The 19,542-nt window shown below is 31.2% G+C and overlaps 1 non-coding gene across 1 annotated transcript; it reads right to left on the minus strand.

Annotated features, from left to right (window-relative positions):
* Positions 1-4,157: 4,157 nt before the first annotated feature.
* Positions 4,158-5,777, minus strand: LOC107475108 (uncharacterized). The gene is made up of 3 exons (XR_008005982.1): positions 5,617-5,777; positions 5,130-5,235; positions 4,158-4,537 (listed from the first exon to the last, which is right to left on the minus strand). It is a non-coding gene; the product is annotated as an uncharacterized LOC107475108 (transcript).
* Positions 5,778-19,542: the final 13,765 nt, after the last annotated feature.

The raw sequence follows: 19,542 nt of genomic DNA on the forward strand, positions 1-19,542 counted from the left end.
TATAGATTTCGAATTCTATGGTCCTAGGCAAAATGTAGAAACTAATAGAACATGAGATTCATGTAATATTTTTATATTCCTGAAAATTCTACATTAGAAATTATATACTGAAATATTTTGTTCAACATAAAATTTTCAGGAATTTAAAAACAATTCTACAAATCACGTGCATTTAAAGATTATAAGAAGTGGCGGCCTAATTATCTACATTGATGTGATAGTATAAAATTTAGAGTTACATAAGCGTGTTTTTGTAAGTTGGAATTTTTAAGAGAAATGTACCAATCATAATGGAAAGCGTTGAGGAATGAGATGAATTCGTTATTAGTTTTCACTTTTCAAGCACTTTAAAATTCCAACTTAGAGATGTTCTTTGTCTTTTAAGCATGCTTTAAAAAAAGTCAGCATACAAGCATTTTGCATTATTGTTGAGTTTGAAAAAAAGTTGTACCAAAAGAGTAGGAAAAATTATCATTTGTATCCATGAACTTTGTAAACGCTGATAAAAGTACCCATAGAAGAAGGAAAGTGACTTTGTATCCATGAAAGGCTGGATCCGTCTGTCGATAGTACCCGAACGTCATTAAAACGTTAGCTCCATTAACTTAAAAGCCAACATGGCACGTTAAGTGCTTACCTGGCTTTGAATCAGCAGTCTAACGTGTCCAAGCATAAATATACCGTTATATCATCACTCATTTCCCTAATTTATCCTCAACTGTTTTCCCAATTTCAATTTGAAAACCCTAGAATGTCTAGGAGAAGCAGATGTAACCAATGTTTTTCGAATGGAAGCATCGGCGAAGAAAGGACTTCGTCTTCCAAGAGAGGTGAAGAGAAGACTTTGTCTGGGAGATGTTTTGTGGACAGGGTGTGGTGTTGCTACAATTTGGAACCTTAACAAATCCTGGGAGATGGTTCGTAAGGTGTCCTCTATGGAAGGTACGGCTTTTTGTTTTTGTGCTTCTGTTCAGATTAACTTATTGTGAATGATTCCTTATTCCTCCCTTTCACGCTACAGACGATAGATTGCAAGTATTTTGTATGGGTGGATGAGATTGACGGAGGATGGGAGGGACTGGCAAGAGCCCTTGTTAGAAAAAATCAAGATAGCTCTTGTGGTAACCACGAGGTCAATGTCACTGGGCAAAGAAGAGAGATTCAAGAGAATAGTGTGAAGATGTTGTTAAAGATAGGGAAGCTACAGGGTGAAATTAGAAATATTAGGTTATGGATTATAACTATTTTTTTGAGTTTACTGATTTGTGTAAGGCTGAATCTACTCCAATTATTCAATATGTAACTGTTCTTATGGTGTATGTTGTCCTGAGGTCTTTTTGTGCAGCTTTTTGGTTTCAATGATGATGAACTTCGAAGCTGTTTGGTTTCGATGATGATGAACTTCAAAATTATGTTACTATCTTCACTTGTTGTGGAAAAAGTCAAGTTGTGTTATGACATTAATGTCCATGGTTGTTAATATATTTGATATTTGTTAGATTGGAGTTAACTCAATTTTGACAAAAAAAGAAATATAGATGTCATGATTTGTCTTCTAGGAGTTGGAGTTGGAGTCTTCCAGTTTGTACCCCTTCCAGGTGAAGAATTCTTCTAGGACCTTTTGCCTTCTTCGGAGTTGGAGTCTTCCTGACACAAATTTTCCTCCTCCTTCTTGATGGAGTAACATTAATCTCACCAGGTGCTTCTATACCAGCTTCTTCATTTGTATCTATAACATCTGGTTGGCTAATGGGGTGCTCTGTGTACAATTCAATCTTATGCCCATTCTCCACAGCAGCTTCATACATCTTAACAACATCCATGTCAAGTCGCAGAAGCCTCAAACCACCCTCAATTTCATTTCAGGCTGTCGCCAGTAGAAATTGGAGATGATTGGATACTCAATGTCTTTCAGTAGGTCACTAATGAAGAAGCCATTCAGAGTATCCACGTTAACTCTCTCCACTTCAGTAATTTCACCTTCTGCATAACACAACTTTCCATCCAACCTCCTTTCAAGTCTACCTCTATGGTGCATTATTAACGTGATATGTGTCGTGGTAGCCATTTCTGTCAATAAAAAAAGAATGAACAGTCCATATCAATACACCTACTATTGTATATGTTCATTTATGTTTAAGAACACATGAGTAAGCAACTCAACAATTCTTTCGTTTTAATAACGGGAGCATAATGAAACTTGTTAGCTTTAATTTCCTCACCTAAATTTATTATATAAAAATATATGAGAGTATATATTGCATTTACGAGATTTAAAATTAAACTAAACTAACAAGAAGATTTAAAACTAATACTAACAGAAAATATATAAAATATAGCAAATATATAAAATATATGCAAATATTTATGAATTAAAATGCCTAATGAAGTCAAAACTTAAGTCCTATGCTGATAAGACATAAGGTTTAAATAAAAAATTCCATTCAGGCGATATATTGAGCATGTGGTGTGCAGTAAATTCAGACAGCATGTTTAGCTCCATGTAGACATCAAACAACCCAAAAAATTCAGCCACAACAAACAACTCCAAAACATAGAAATCATGTAACTTAACCTAGCCAGATCATTAAAAGAGAATGAAAAACAATAAAAATAAAGAAAAGAAAGACAGGGAAGCAGGGAAAGAAAATTGAACCTGCGTTGATGACAGGGAAGGACGAAAAAATTGGGCGAGGCGGAGGAGCGGCGTTAGCAGCGGCACAAAAGTTCGCTGCCCTTGGTTCCTCGCTGGACTGGAAGATGCGAAGCAGGGGCTGTTCGCGCAGAGACAGCGTGACTTCGCGCAAAGGAGGGAAGAAATACGGAAATGGAGAAGAAAATGGAAGAAGGATTGGGCGATGCTGATCGCCGGTGGTGTTTCGGCCAGACGGAGGCGGTAGGGTTCAGTACGTGGTTCACGTCTATCTCTCTGTTAGGGCATGCAGAAGGGTGGTGAGGAAGAAGATGAAATGGCACGAAGTAACTCTGACGTTTCTCTCTCTCTCTCTTCTATATCCACCTAGAAGGTTTTTAAAAAAATTAAAATTAAAAATCAAAAGCTAGGTAAGCATTGTGCGTACCATGTTGGCTTTTAAGTTAACGGAGCTAACATTTTAATGACGTTCGGATACTATCGACAGACGGATCCAGCCTTTCATGGATACAAAGTCGCTTTCCTTCTTTTATGGGTACTTTTGTCAATGTTCGCAAAATTCATGGATATAAATGATAGTTTTTTCAAAAGAGTATAAATAAGTAACTTAACTTAATAATTGTACCAGTAATTAATTTTACAGCATAAATTTAAGATCATTCAGAGACAATTCAATCGTTACTTTAATTTTATTTTCAAAAGTGTCAATTAGGTCACTCTTATACTCTTATGAGATTCGGGTTCTCACTGTACTAATTAAGATTAAAAAAAAGGACCTAAATATAAAAGGGGCCGCCAAAATAAATTTATTGTAGTTTACTTAAAAACCTTTATCAGCTGTTAGAACTCCATTTCTAGAAGGTTTAGATCAAACATGAAAATTCAAAAGTTGATGGCTTAGATATTCCTAGTTGAAAATGTCAAATTTCAAGTTTCAAAAATTGGCCAATTCCTTCATGGTGCCGGGATCTAACACGTGGAAGGTGAAAGATATTTTTTTCACCGTAGAAATTTAATCGACAAACAGATATCAATTATGAGTTACAACTTAGAATGTCAAGGTCAAGATGGTTATTCTTTTAGAGAAATATTAGGAACATCAAAATTTATTATTTTTAATTGTTAATTTAATTTTTTTAGTTTAATAATTTAATAAAATATAATATTTTATATTTTTAAACATTAATAATTAATTAATAATAAAAAATAATAAATTTTAATATTTTCTAATATTTTTTATTCTTTTACCCATCATCAATGAATATTCTAAAATATATAGAATTGTCTCTATGGATGACAATAAATTTCAATTAGCATACTTGATTTGTGTTTTTATGATTTGTCGTGCAGTAATTATAATTGTAATTGTACTGATTTTCTTCAATCTTTTGTGATATTATTATTGCTCTTATTTTAAAAATGTTAGACAATAATATAAAATTCTTTTATATGTTTAATACATAATAAATTAAATTAAAAAAAAAAAAGCAAAACACATGAGAAATTTGTATCTAGTACCGAGAACAGCACTTTTCTTATTGTATTAAAGTTCATATCATCTCTCTCAAAAAGAGGACTAACAATATTTTCAAAATTTGACAAATTTAGATAATAAATATATAACTAGTTATATATGCTAAATTCTATATCAACACCAATGTTTAAATCCGAATCCAACCCATTAAAATATGCACCATCTCTTGAAAAGAAAAGTGAAAAAGAATGATGATGATCACTGTGGAGAAGGAGCAGATACTGATGAAATATCTTCAGAGAGATTATTAGAAACAGGTCCTGGGGCTGCAACTCCTGAACTCATTAACTCAACCATGACTCGGTGTGGGTTTGTCTTGTGCTTCTCACATAGCTCTGGCAAATACACTCCTACATAAATTTAAATATATATTTTAAGGTCAATTTTATGGTAATTATTACTTATTATTACAATAGTTATGGACTTATAGTGATTGTATATTTTGATAATGACACTTAAAATGTATAGCTAAAATTAATGTTATATTTTTTTTTATTTGCTTGAATTAAAAAATATAATTTTAATTTTAGCTATTTTTTTTAAGTACTGTCAAAATTTTATAGTCATCATAATTATAGTTACCATAAAATGCATTTTAATAGGTTACAAATACAAAAATTTGGCCATTTAAAAGTGATAATGGAATAAACAGAGTCCTCTCTGCATGCAATGCAATCTAAACTAAAGAATGCAAATGTGCAACACTTCCATATACGTATTAGTTACTTCTTTGATTTTGTGAAGAATAAAGAACAATATACTTTGATTAGATTTGAAGTTTATTAGAAGATATAATTTTCCTATGGTGTGGTTTGTTGAAAGCTTTCATTGTGAATAGTAAGAGCAAAACATATTATAAGATGACTTAGCTTTCAAAGATTTCTTTAAAATAATTCTTCCATGCATTGAATTGGAAAAAAATATAATGAATTCCGATCTTACCCTCTCCAGCAGCCAAGTTGAAGAAAAGGTCAACAATGTTAGGGCAATTCTTGTAACAAGCTGGGGAGCAAAGCTTGCCGGTGAATTTCCTCACATACCAACTCACCTGCCAATTCATCAATTTTACATTTTATTATTTTATATATCCTAAAATCAAATTAATTTAAGGAATTATTTGCATGCACTACTTATTTTCGAGACATTTTTTTTAGGGTGCAACTTTGAAACTTTCCTAAAATATTGTTGGATATAAAAATTGATGATAATATATAAATTAACTCACTTAGTGTTATATATTAAGGGATTGATATATTCAAGGTGTTTCTCCTTAATTGACCCAAAAATTAAACTACGCTATACTAATAATATCTAATTATCTCATAGTAATTATGTTTGATTCCATATATATAAAATGACTTCATTATTGTGGTATGAAAGAAAAAACAAATGAACAAGACATGAAAAATAGCAAAGAGACCATACGTACCTAAAGATGCATGGATGAAAAGGGAAGAAAACAAGAGAACCAAAGGCAATTTCTTTGAGAAAGACATGGTTTCAAAATTATGGGTGTTGTTTGTTTGTTTGTTTGTTTGTTTTCTTTTTATGAGTGCTTCAAATCTTTGAGGAGAAGCTGTGGAGAATTTGTTTTGTGAATTTGGTAGCACTAAAATGTGAATGTATTTATATATAGTTGTATGTGACAAGTGGCACAAAATTACGCGTCCCTAATAGACTTTTTAATTCGTGTATATGGACGCGGTTACATGTGGTTCTCAAAGTTTGGCTTAGTCACAAATATCATTTTCCACAATATACTTAATCAACATTAAATATGTGACACATTTCTATGAAAATATTTGAAAAAATTATTAAACTTTATTGCTTTTGATCGTTGGTGTGAGCCGTTTACTTTCGTTGTTTCGTGGTAATGCACGAGTCATGGTAGCAATTGATTATTACCTACTAAGACGTGTTTAGATGTATTAATAGTTTTCCAAGAAATTCTTAAGGCGGCATCGTGGTCAAGACTCAAGACGCATATTTTGTAATCATTCATATTTTTCTAGAAATTTTCTATTTTTTACACTTTTTATGCATAAAATTCAGCTTATACCACTAATGATAATAAGCCTGAAATTTCTATATCATAAAAATGGGAGTGTAAAAATTAATAACTAACTCCAAACCTAACAAACAAGTGTCATTAAAAGGTTTCTAGATTCTCTTGATGTGCTTTTGTAATAAGCAGGAATATCATACTTTGAAAAATGTTTTATTTTTTATTTTTTTATCTTTTGCATTTCCTAACAAAGCACTAAAAAAAATTATATAAACCATGTTCTTTCAAAATTTATATATTTGACACGTCAAAAAAGTCATATATTTGAATTTCTACTTTAAAAGTATTTGTAAAGTATAAAGAGATATTAAAATTATGCATAAAAATTATCCATCTGCTCTTTTTTATTTTATCTTTTTATAATTCTTCTTATTTTTTTTTAACAAGAATAAAAATAAAAAAAATCAAACAAAAAAAAAATATATAATACTACAAAATTACTAGAAAGAGAGAAGAGAAAAAAATTTCATGTAGCAACAACAACATCAATAAAACAACAACAATGAGGAGAAAACACACAAAGAAAAAGAAGACGAAACACAAAAAAAAGAAAAAAAATACAGAATACGAATGTTTACATTAGTGAAAATAGTTAAAATGTAATAAAATTGATTTTTGTTAGATTTAAACTAATTTAATTAAATTTAATTGTAAAAAAAATTAAATATATAACAAATTTTTTTTACTAAAAAAAATTGAAAATATTGAATATAAAATTAAAAAAAGTTAATTTTTATCCATTAATATTATGCATGAAGATGAATAATATTTGAGATACAAATTTTTATTCTGGCTTCCAATTAAATTTGTGGGAAAAGAAATAAATTTCAATGACATTTAAAAATAACTAACTTATAATGGCATTCGTAAATACTTTATCTTTATGTTGAGTTTCTTATATACAATAACGTAACGTTTTTTTCTTGTCTTATTTAATTTAAATTTATTTATTATATTTTTTTAAAATATAAGATAATATAATTAATTTAAGTAAGTGTCAAAAATTATTTAAATTCTGCTTTTATATACAACAATTTATTAATTAGTGATAAGTAATTCTTAAATGAAATTCAAATTCACTACAAATTAATCATTGATTTAATAGGTTAAAAAATATAATGAAAAACAAAAAATGTAAGATAATTTAAGCAGTGCATATTTTTTATAATTTATTATTTCTAGTTAACTTTTAAATTAGAATGTTAAAATTTACAATAATTTGAAAATAATTATAAAAGATAGAACAAAATATCGTTTTTGTCTTCAACGTTTGGGGTAAGTTTTAAAGTTATTCTTAACGTTAGGGACAACTTTAAGACTTACCCCGAACGTTGGAAGTAAAAAGGATACTTTACTCTAAAAGATAATTCTTCTAAAATAATAGAAAAATAATTGAATCTGTCTGCAAAGTTGCTACTTGCTAGTATATATTATATGAGACTTTTTACATATACAAGTTTTTTTTGCATACAAATTTATATAAGTTAGTCTAAACCCAACAAATACAACCTTGAATTTAGAGAGCGTGTAAACACGCGCTTCTTCAACTTTAAATAACGCAAAATGAGAAACGATTCTTCTCTAACGTTCGTATTCTACGTTCTTCCTCCTCCTCCTCCTTCTCCTCCTCCTTCTTCTTCTCTTTCTTCTTTGCATTTTTTCTCCTTTTTCTTTGCGTTCCTTCTTCATCTTCTTCTTCTTCGCGTGTTTCATCCTCATTGTCGTTCTTTTTATTATTGTTATTGTTGCTGTATGTTTTTCCTCCTCCTCTTTCTATTGATTTTGTAATATTATTATGTATTTATTTTCTTTGTTTAATTTTTTCTCCCAAGAAGAATTATGAGAAAATGAAATAAGAAGATGATGAAGAAGCAAAAGATGAAGAGGATGAAGAAGAAGAGTTTTGAATTATGTAGAACTTATCAGTACAAAAATATCAAAATTCTTAAACAATACATATAAATATCTTCGTTTTATACTGAAATTTGCTGCATATATATAGAAATATTTTCTCTAACGCTGTATTTTTTTTCTTCTTCTTTTTCTTATTTCTTTCTTTCTTTTAATTGAATGAATGTAAGTTCATCATCTTTCAAGTAATTTTGCAACATTATGTGTTTCTTATTCTTTGTTTGATTTTTTTTGTTTTATTCTTGTTAAGAAAGTAAAACAAGAAGAAACTTGAGAAAGTAAAACAAGAAGAAAAAGATGAATAAGAAAAAATAAAGAAGATGATAATGATGGTGAAAAAGAAGAAGAAGTAGCAGCACAAGATGAAGAGGAGGAAGAAGAAGAGTTTTGAATTATGCAAAATTTATCAGAATAAAAATACATCGAAAAATTTTCACAATACACCGAAAGATTTTCAAAATATACCGAAATAAATTCAAAATACACTGAAATGAGAATGGAACAAATTCATCACAATAATAATTCAGATTCAGAACTCTTACACCGAAATTTTGCTACAAATGCAAAAATATTTCTTTTAATGCATTTTTTCTCTTTTGTTTCCCTTTTTTCTTTCTTTCTTTTAGTTGAATGAATGTAGGTTCATCCTCTTCAAGTAATTTTATAGCATTATATGTTTCATATTCTTCTTTGTTTATTATTTTTTTTATTCTTGTTAAGAGAGTAAAATAAAAAGAAACTTGAGAAGGAAAAATTGAATAAAAAAAAGAAGAATATGATGATGATGAAAAAGAAGAAGAAGTAAAAGCAGAACATGACAAGGAGGAGGAAGATGAATAGTTTTGAATTGTGCATAACTTATCAGAATAAAAATATATCGAAATATTTCTAGTTTTCTACAATACACCGAAATATTTCCAAAATACACCGAAATATTTGTAAAATACACCAAACAAAAATAAAATAAATTCATCACAATAATAATAATTTAGATTCAGAACTCCTACACCAAAATTTTACTACAAATGCACATAAAGTATTTTCTTCAATGCATTTTTCTTCTTCTTTTATTCTTTATTTCTTTCTTTCTTTTAGTTGAATAAATGTAGGTTCATCCTCTTTCAAGTAATTTACAGTATTATGTATTTCTTTTTCTTTTTTTTATTTGATTTTTTTTGTTTTTATTCTTGTTAAGAGAGTAAAACAAGAAAAAACTTGAGAATATAAAACAAGAAAGAAAAGATAAATAGGAAAAAAAGATGATGATGATGGTGAAAAAAATAAAAAGCAACAACAGAAGATGAGGAGGAGGAAGAGGAAGAGTTTTAAATTATGTAAAACTTATCAGAATAAAAATACACCCAAAAATTTCTACAATACACTGAAAGATTTCCAAAATATGCTGAAAATTTTCTAAAATACACCGAAATGAGAATGGAACAGATTCGTCACAATAATAATTTAGATTCATAACTCCAACACCAAATTTCTTAATTGATTGCGACATACAAACTCAGTTTGAAAACAACACACAAAAATGACTGAATTATCAACAAAAACACATCCAAATCAATTTTATGATAACGATAACAATAACGATAACGATAATATCATCAATATGGCAAAAATTCTATGATAACGATAACAACAACAACAATAGCAATAATGACGATATATGTAAGAAAAAGACGACGATGATTATAACGATGATGATCATAGTGAAATTTCGTGGTTGGAGAGATTTGGGCTCTCATCAATCTCTGTCAGGTGAGTCTAAAGGTGAAGGGTGAAGAATTTGGAGAAGGGAGTGAGAGAGAGAGATGAACAGAGGACGAAGGTGTAAGTGAAGAAAAAGCTGTTAGTGAATTGGAATTTGGAGAATTGGAATCTGCAGAAGGAGAGAATTGAAGAAGATGAGAAAGAGGGATTTTGGCAAAGATAAATATTGTGTTCATTCATCATCTGTTTTTGTATTACATGCTTATCTTTATATAATTACACAAGAGCTAGTTAACTTAATCTACCTAACTAACTTTGCTAGCTGGAAATTTTAACTGACTAATACTAACAACAACAATTAACTAACTAATTCTAAGTCTGTTATATCAGGTTACAGCCTCCCTCAAACTAGGACTATGAATATCCAAAAGGCCTAGTTTGAAAATGTTGCTTGAGAAAGGACCAGGGGCTGAGGCCTTGGTAAGGAAGTCAACCAACTGGTTTGATGAAGAAACCAACATGAGGTGTGTGAGACCTGAGATGTTGGTTTCGAGCAATGTGACAATCAACCTCGATGTGCTTAGTACTCTCTTGAAAGATAGGATTAGTGGCTATGTGGATGGCTGATCTATTGTCGCAGAAAAGTGTGATGGGCTCTATCAGTGGCATGTCCAAATCATTCATGATGTAAGATAGCCATTGAGCTTGGCATGTTGCCAATGCCAGAGCTCTGTACTCAGCTTTTAAGGACGGCCTCGCAACAGTGTTCTGTTTCTTGTTTTTTCATCTAATGAGTGACTTTCCAATGTAGAAACAATGGCAGTGATGAATTTTCTGGAATCTGCACACGTTGCCCAATCTGAGAACCCTGTGAGTTTAAGATCATTGGCAGGCAGGAAGAACAGACCAATTGAGGGAGATCCTTTTAAGTACCACAGCACCCTGTGAGCAGCTTGCAGGTGTACATCTGTGGGACAATCAATAAATTGACTAATTATCCCCATTGCGTAAGCTAAATCTGGCCTTGTGTTGGTCAGGTACAAGAGCTTGCCAACTAGTTGTCTGTATAGGGCTCGATCCTCTAATGCATTGTCGCTTCCCCTTGACAATTTTGATGCAGAAGTATAATCCATTGGAGTGCTAGTTGGCTTGCGCTCTAAGAAGCCAAAGTCTTCGAGAATGTCTAAGGCATACTTGTGTTGACAAAGATGGATCCCTTTTGACGAGCTGGCCACTTCCATGCCTAGGAAGTACTTCAAGTCCCCTAAATCTTTAATTTTGAATTTTTGATCAAGTTGCTCCGTGATTGAATCAATCTCAGCAAGGTCATTGCCTGTCAAGACAAAGTCGTCCACGTAAACCATGATTATTGTAACCTCCTGAGCTGTGATTTTGGTGTACAAAGAATGATCCGATTCTGATTTGGAGAAATCAGCCGAGTTCAATGTTTCAGTCAATTTCAAATTTCACTGCCTACTAGCTTGCTACAGGCCGTAGAGCGATTTTCGCAATTTACACATTGCGTTCGCTGCCAGTTCAGATTGTTGAAGCCCTGGTGAAAGCCTCATATAGACCTTTTCATGTAGGTCACTATGAAAGAAAGAAATATTCACATCTAGCTGCTTGATATGCCATTGTTTTGCAGCCGCCAAGGCCAAAACCACTCTCAAAGTTGACATTTGAACCACTGGGCTGAATGTGTCAATGAAGTCGACACCTTCAATTTGTGTGAAGCCTTTTGCAACCAACCTGGCTTTGTATCTTTCGATGCTTCCGTCAGGGAGAAATTTAATCCTGAACACCCACTTGCACCCTATAGCTTTCTTGCCATGAGGGAGTGTTATGATTTGCTAAGATTGATTTTTCTTCAAAGTCACAAGTTCGCTTTGTATAGCTTCTCTCCAGCAAAGGTGAGCAACAGCTTCCTCATAGTTACTAGGTACAACGTTTGCAGCAACAGCCAAAGAAAAAATCTTGTATTTTGGATTAAGTGTATCATAGAAAATTTGCTGCGAAATAGGGTACCTACAAAGAGGATGAGTGGAGTTAGAAACTGAATTGTTCACTTTACAATGATAGTCTTTGAGATAGGCTGGTAACCTTTTAATTCTTGTAAATTTTCTAAGTTTAAGTGGTTGTGAATTTTGATGTGATGCATGTGATGTAAGATTTTCTGTTTGTTCAGTAGTGTGTGCTAAATGTGCAGGTTTATTTACAGCGTGATCAACAAATTCAGAATGCATATTTGATGGTGTTTGAAATTTTTGATAATTTTGATTATGTGCAAGTGGAACATGAGGAGAAGGGAGTGAGAGAGAAAGATAAATAGAGGAGGAAGGTGCAAGTAAAGAAGAAGCTGTTAGTGAATTGGAATTTGGAGAATTGGAATCTGCAAAAGGAGAGAATTGGAGAAGATGAGAAAGAAAAATTTTGGCGAAGATGAAAATTGTGTTTATTCATCATTTGTTTCTGCATTACATGTTTATTTTTTATATAGTTACACAATAACTAATTAACTTAATCTGCCTAACTAACTTTGTTAGCTGGCAACTCTAACTGACTAATACTTACAGCAATAATTAATTAACTAATTCTAAGTCTGTTATATCATATTATAATCATGATGATGAAGTTGATGGAGAAAAAAGAGAAAAAAAATAAAGATGATGGAGAAAAAAAAAATTCTAATAAAAAAAATAAAAAAAAGAGAAGCAAGAGAATAAATTAAATTAAAAAAAATTTATATGACCTTATATATCAAAATAACTTATACGTGAGAATATTTGATATTATATATAACGTAGCTAGCTCATGATGAGCAAATGAACTAAACTTAAATATCATGCTCACTGTCATCAATTACGATCTCATAAACTCAACTTATTGAATTATTATTAATAATTTGAACTCAGTTTAACTCATGGGTTGACTTACTCATTTCCGTTTTCCGGTAGTAGTACAAGTATCCACTATCCAACCTGTATCCATCTTAATAATAAATTAAAACAAAAATTGAAAAAAAAAAAGTTGACGCAGCTTTGATAGGGAAAAAAAAAGGACTAAAGAGGAAGAAAGAAAAAGTCAATTCCTAAGCGACGACATCAATCTCTTAACAATTAATTAGTTGTTCCCATGAAGCCGTCAAAACTCAAAAATGTCTAGGGATAGCAAATAACAATTTATTAGTAGCTACCAAAAACCAATTATTAAGTAGAACTAATTGATAGCAACTCATAATAATTAATCAGCTCTTACGTTAAGTTAAAGGGACTTAATATATACTCTATTATTAATATTTTTTTAATATTTTATTTTAATAAATTCACAATCAATATATATTAAAAAAATAAAATTTATTATTTTTTCAGTAAAATACTTTTTAATTAATAACCTCAACACACAACCTAAATTAGAGCAATATGGTTTACCGCTACCTAGAAACAACTCAAATCGATCTCGTAATTCTTAGCTTTTTTACTTGCACTCTGGTTTCATATTTATGCACCACAAAATATGAATAATGATTGAGATTTTTAATTTATTATTCAAATTTTTTTAATATTTAAATGAATAAAAAATTTAACTGTATATACTTTTTGAAAATATCAAAAGGGTAAACTATTAAATATGCCTTTAAATTATTAAATTGCTACTAATAAAAGTATCTTCCAAATTTTTTAACAATAAAAATATTTTAAAAATATTTTAAAATGTGATAACAATAATATCTAATATTAAATATATATTTTCAACAAAAACTTCAGAAATTTAATTTAATTTTGATATAATTTTTTATAAACATAATTAAAAAATTAATCACCAAAATTTGGTAATTTTATACTAAATAAATATCTTTTGCAACTTTTTTTGGTAAATTTTCAACAATATTTTTTAAAAATAAAAAAATCTAGCGGTCGAATTTTAGTTTTTTTTGCATGTACTTTTTAAATTATTATCCAAATATCTCCATAAAATTACAGATCAAATGTACAAATAGTTTGCTAAATATAAAATTCAATTGTTACTTATAAAAATTATATTTTTTTATCATATTTTAAAATATTTTAAGAATATTTTTATCATTAACAAATTTGGAGAGTACTTCTTTTAGTGATTTGATAATTTAAGAGCATTTTTAATTTGGTGGTTTATCATATCGAAAAGATAAAAAAATTCAAAACTTTTTTAAAAAACTAGAAACATAATAAAAAATATAAATTAGGATTTCCAGATATTTTTCATAAAATATTTCACAACTTTTTAAATATATATCAGACTACTATTTACAATATTATTATTATTAAGATTAATCTATGCATACAAGTAATTAACGCTTACAAGTTCTTTACTCTCAAATGCGTCTCTTGTGGCATCTGTGTTTCACGCGCCTCTTTAAATCAATCCAAATCAATTAACGCGCGAATATATAGCTTCCAATTTTCAAAAGATTTCATTTCCTTTTTCGAAATCTTGCCAAATTTGTTCGATTTCCTTCGTACGTCTCTTTTTGGCTTTTCATTCATTCTTTTACGTGCGTTTATCATTAGTTTTTCTTCGTCATTTACGTGCATTTCTCTCCCTGTATGCTTACTTCGTTTTTTTCAATTTTCATGGTTTCTGAAATCAAGCTTTGAAATCGTTTTGAAGATAATGGATGATTCAACTTCAGATTGTCAGTTGAACCAGGGCGAAGTGGATTTTGAATTTGAATCGAACGAAGTTCCTAAGGTGTGATTTAGTTTTAGTTAATTATTGCATCTGAATTTGATGCAGCTAGTCGTTTATGATTGTCTAGCTGAATAATACGTGAACATTGATTGTGAAATTAATGCGTTAACATTGACTGTGAATTGAATCTAATGTACTAGTTTTAATTAATTTTCTGCATTTTATACCTGACGTTGGGGTGTAGATCAGAATTTTTTGGGTGTATTTTAGGAAAGTTTGGGTGTATTTACAGTTTATGACTTTTCTTGTTATTTTAGTTAAGTCGTTGTCGTTCGGGTATAGATCAGGATTTCTTGGGTGTATTTTGGTTGAAATGTTAATTTTTTTATGACGTGCAAAAACTCTATAGTATATCCTTGTTTTTAACATGGTGTATTTTGCAGCCCCTCTGTGTTGTTGATACCAGTTTGTTCCCAAGGTTGGAATGACTTTTACCACCCTTGAAGATGTTGCAAAATTTTACAAAGACTATGCCAAAGCTGCAGGTTTTTCTACAAGAGTTCGGAGCACAAATAAAAAGGAAAACGAAATTAAGAATCAATTAATTACATGTAGCAGAGAGGAAAAATGGAAATATAAAATATCTCTGACCGAGAAGACAAATCCCACAGCTGATTTAAATTGTCCAGCAAGAATTTATATACACACATTGAAGGATGTTGGTGCTTGGATCATTTCGAAGGTCGTGTTGCATCATTCACATCCTTGTTATCCAACTCAAGCAGAGATACTCAAACAGCACAGGCAATTAAGCATGTCCGTTTGTCGTACAATAGAGAATAACGAGGAGGCTGGTATCAGACCAAGAAAAACTTACCAATCATTTGTTGCGGTAGCTAGGGGTTACCGCGACTTAAATTTTATCGAAAAAGACGTGAGGAATTACATCACGAGAGAAGTGCAGAATGTTTTAGAACAAAAAGATGCAAAAGAATTCGCGAAATATTTATTAAGTATGAAAGAGAAGTATCAGAAATTCTTTTTCGAGCTCGAACTCGAGGACGATCATTCGATTAAACTGGCTTTTTGGACCGATGCAAGTAGCAGAGCTGCCTTTGAGTATTTCGAAGATGTTATTTCATTTGACACCATCTACAATACAAACAGGTAATATGCTATTCTTGTTTATGATGCTAAATTAATGTTGTTTTTTGAATTTGCTGTAGAGGTGTATATTGGATGTTTTTTGGTGTATAAAATCATTATTTGGGTGTACGTAATGATTTTTTATCCTACAATCTCGTAATTTGTTTCAGGTATAATTTGGTTTGTAGTTCTTTTGTCGGGGTGAATCACCACGGTTAGTCAACACTTCTTGGATGCGCTTTGATGAAAAATGAAGAAATTGAATCATTCAAATGGTTATTTCAATGTTGGCTTCATTGCATGGGAGAAAATGCTTCAAAAAGGATTCTCATCGATCAATGTGCGTCAATGAAAAGGGCTATAGAGGCTTGTATGCCAACAACAATTTACCGTTGGTGTATTTGGCACATCACGAAGAAGATTCCAAGCAAATTAAATGGGTACAAGGGATATGCAGAAATTGAACAAGAAATGAGCCAAGTTGTTTGGAACTCTCATAGCAAAGACTCATTTGATAGGAATTGGAATGATTTTCTGCTGAAGTATGGTCTTGTGGACAACAAGTGGCTTTCAGGTAATATTTTTTAAAATATGCAGCAGAGGTGTAAATTGCATGTTTTTGGGTATAATATAGTCTCATTATGGTGTATTATGCAGATCTTTACGAAGACCATCATATATGGGTTCCAATGTATCTAGATTACCACTTTTGGGCAGGGATGAGAAGCACACAAAGGAGCAAGAGCATGCATTCATTTTTTTAACAAGTTCATTACACGAAACAGCTCACTTATCCAATTTGTCAAATAATACGATAATTTCTTCGGAAGCAGGGAACAAGCAGAGAGAGAATCAGATGCTATAGATTTTCATACGGTCATACCGTGTGCAACAAAATCTTCCATTAAAGCTCAATTTCAACATGTGTACACTCACCAAAATTTTAGAGAAGTCCAAGCACAATTCAGAGGAAAGGCAAATTGCATCACAAGATTAACGAACTCCGCTCTAGACTATTCAGTATACGAAGTTGGAGAACAAGTTTCCAGCTCAATATTCAACAAGTTTATGGTTACTTACGACTCAGTAGCAGTCGAAATGAAATGCCAATGCTTATTATTCGAGTCAAGAGGCATATTGTGCCGTCACGCCCTAAGTGTGTTAAGCTTTAAACGAGTAACCCAAGTGTCACCGAGATATATATTGGAACAATGAAGCAAGATAAAGAGGTGACACACACACATCAAGAGCAGCCACGACGAGCCACTGTTGGAACCAAGAAGCAAGAGGTTTGATGAATTGGTGTTTTGTTCGCAAAATATTTGCGAATTTGCATCAAAATCGGAGGAGCTGACTGTCATTTTGCACCGTGCCTACGATAACGTCATGGTTGAGATGGAAGAACTGAAAGTCAAAAGGAAGGGGTCATGTTCATTATCTCACGAAGATGCCGACTTGAAATCCGTTAATGAGCTTCAAAGCCCTCCAAGGGTTCGAACAAGAGGACGTCCAAAAAATAGGCTAGGTTCAAAGTTGGACAAACAGATTGCAAATGCCTCAAAAAAGAAGAAAACGAAAGCTTTAAACGAGATAAAAGTGATGTTCTTTAAAAATGTGGTGATTGAGTTTAATTTTCTTGTTAATAGTTTTTGCTAATATGTGAGTTCATTACTTCCAGTTAAACCTCCTTAATGCTGGATCAGTGGTGCGTCCAAATTCCAGCCAATATCACAGACATGTTATGAATTATCAATTCAGGGAACCAGCAGCAGGGAATATTTTTTGGGTGTATAGATACAGAATATGGGTGTAACTATGAGTTTTTGGGTGTATTTCTGAATTTTCTTGTGTTTGACATTTTACATTTATATATTTTCAGATGCTGCTGTCTTATGTTAGAAATTATTATTTCGTTTAGTTTTTATGGTTTAAGTTTTTAGGGTTTAGGGTTTAGGGTTTAGGGCTTATGATTTAGGGTTTTAGGGTTTTAGGGTTTAGGATTTTAGAGTTTTAGGTTTTAGGGTTTTAGGGTTTAAGTATTTAGGGTTTAGGGTTTTAGGGTTTAGGGATCCAGCATCAAGAGATAGAAGTTTGGGTGTATATTGAACTTGCATTGGGTGTAAAATTTCATATTTTGGGTGTATATCTGCTTTGATGTTTTCTTTCATTTTTTAGAACCTATAATTTAGACCTTTTGAATACAGCATAGAGAGTCACTAGAAATTTTATGTTTGGGCCTAGGATTTAGAGTTTAGGGTTTATGGTTTAAGATTTAGAGTTTATGGTTTTAGGATTTAGGGTTTTAGGGTTTTAGGATTTAGGGTTTAGGGTTTAGAGTTTAGGGTTTAGGGTTCAGGGCTTTAGGATTTTAGGATTCAGGGTTTAGAGTTCAGGGTTTAGGGTTTAGGGTTTTAGGGTTTAAGGTTTTAGGGTTTTAGATTTTAGGGTTTAGTGATCCAGCATCAGGGGATAGAAGTTTAGGTGTATATTGAACTTGCCTTGGGTGTAAAATTTTATGTTTTGGGTGTATATCTGCTTTGATATTTTCCTTCATTTTTTTATAACCTGTAATTAAGACTTTTTGAATACAGCAGAGACAGTCACTAGAAATTTCATGTTTGGGCTTAGGATTTAGTGTTTAGGAGTTTAGGGTTTACGATTTAGTATTTAGGTTTTAGGGTTTAAGGTTTAGGGGTTAAGGGTTTTAGGGTTTTAGGGTTTTAAGATTCAGGGTTTTAGGATTCAGGGTATTAGGGATCCAGCATCAGGGGATAGAAGTTTAGGTGTATATTGAACTTGTATTGGGTGTAAAATTTCATGTTTTGGGTGTATATCTGCTTTGATATTTTCCTTCATTTTTTAGAACCCGTAATTTAGACCTTCTGAATACAGCAAAGACAGTTTAATTATGGAATTTTTTTTATAATAAAACTGAATTATATTGGCAAAATTTTACACCATGTGTTCATTACAAGACTACATAACATTTAGATTAATCAGTATCAATATCATTAGAATCTATCTGATAATAAGTACTCAACAACAGTGAGGATGGCTTCGACATTCTTATTGCATCACTTCCCCTAATGGCTTCATCTCTGTCTTGATTCATTTCATGGAATAGAATTCGGGAAGCATATTCTACTCTAAAGTGGTCCACCTCGTCCTATAGTTTAAAAGAATATTATTTTTAATCAACCATGTTAATTTAGTAAAGTAATAGAGAGTTATATTTTTTTAAAGACAATTACCTGAGTCCAATTGTCCCACTCAAACTTCTCCCTTTTAACATTTTCAGGCTGAATTACTTCAAGCCACTTCATTACATAAATAGCACAATCATAACTGAAAAACAAAAAATATATTATCAAATTACATATAGGAAAGATTAATTTTCAGAGTGAAAGATTTATACCTTATTTTTTGGCTTGAGATGTTAATGTATGGTGGTTCAATTTCCTGATCCTTTTTCTTGAGAGGTTCCCCCCAGCATATACCCACATTTTTGAAATTACATATCCTTTAAAACACAAAACAAATCAAAATATATGAATAAATTAAATAAAAAAATACACTCAATAAATCACAAACTACCCCTTATGTTGAACAGAAATATACCCAAATATTAAAATACAAAACACAGAAATAACTTACAACGAATTTGTTTAGCTTCATTTTGGCTTCAGAGAGACATGTCTTATGATACAGGTCAAGTATATAAAATTTTCTCTTTTTTACAACAGCTACCCATAGCCACTAATGCTCTGAATAGCAAATAGGTGCAAAAATCTAAAACATGTCCACATTAAACAGTGTTTTAGTTTTATTGGCACATAAGTAAAGAAC

Source organism: Arachis duranensis, chromosome 2 (assembly GCF_000817695.3).
Source record: "Arachis duranensis cultivar V14167 chromosome 2, aradu.V14167.gnm2.J7QH, whole genome shotgun sequence".
NCBI classification, from domain to species: Eukaryota; Viridiplantae; Streptophyta; class Magnoliopsida; order Fabales; family Fabaceae; genus Arachis; species Arachis duranensis.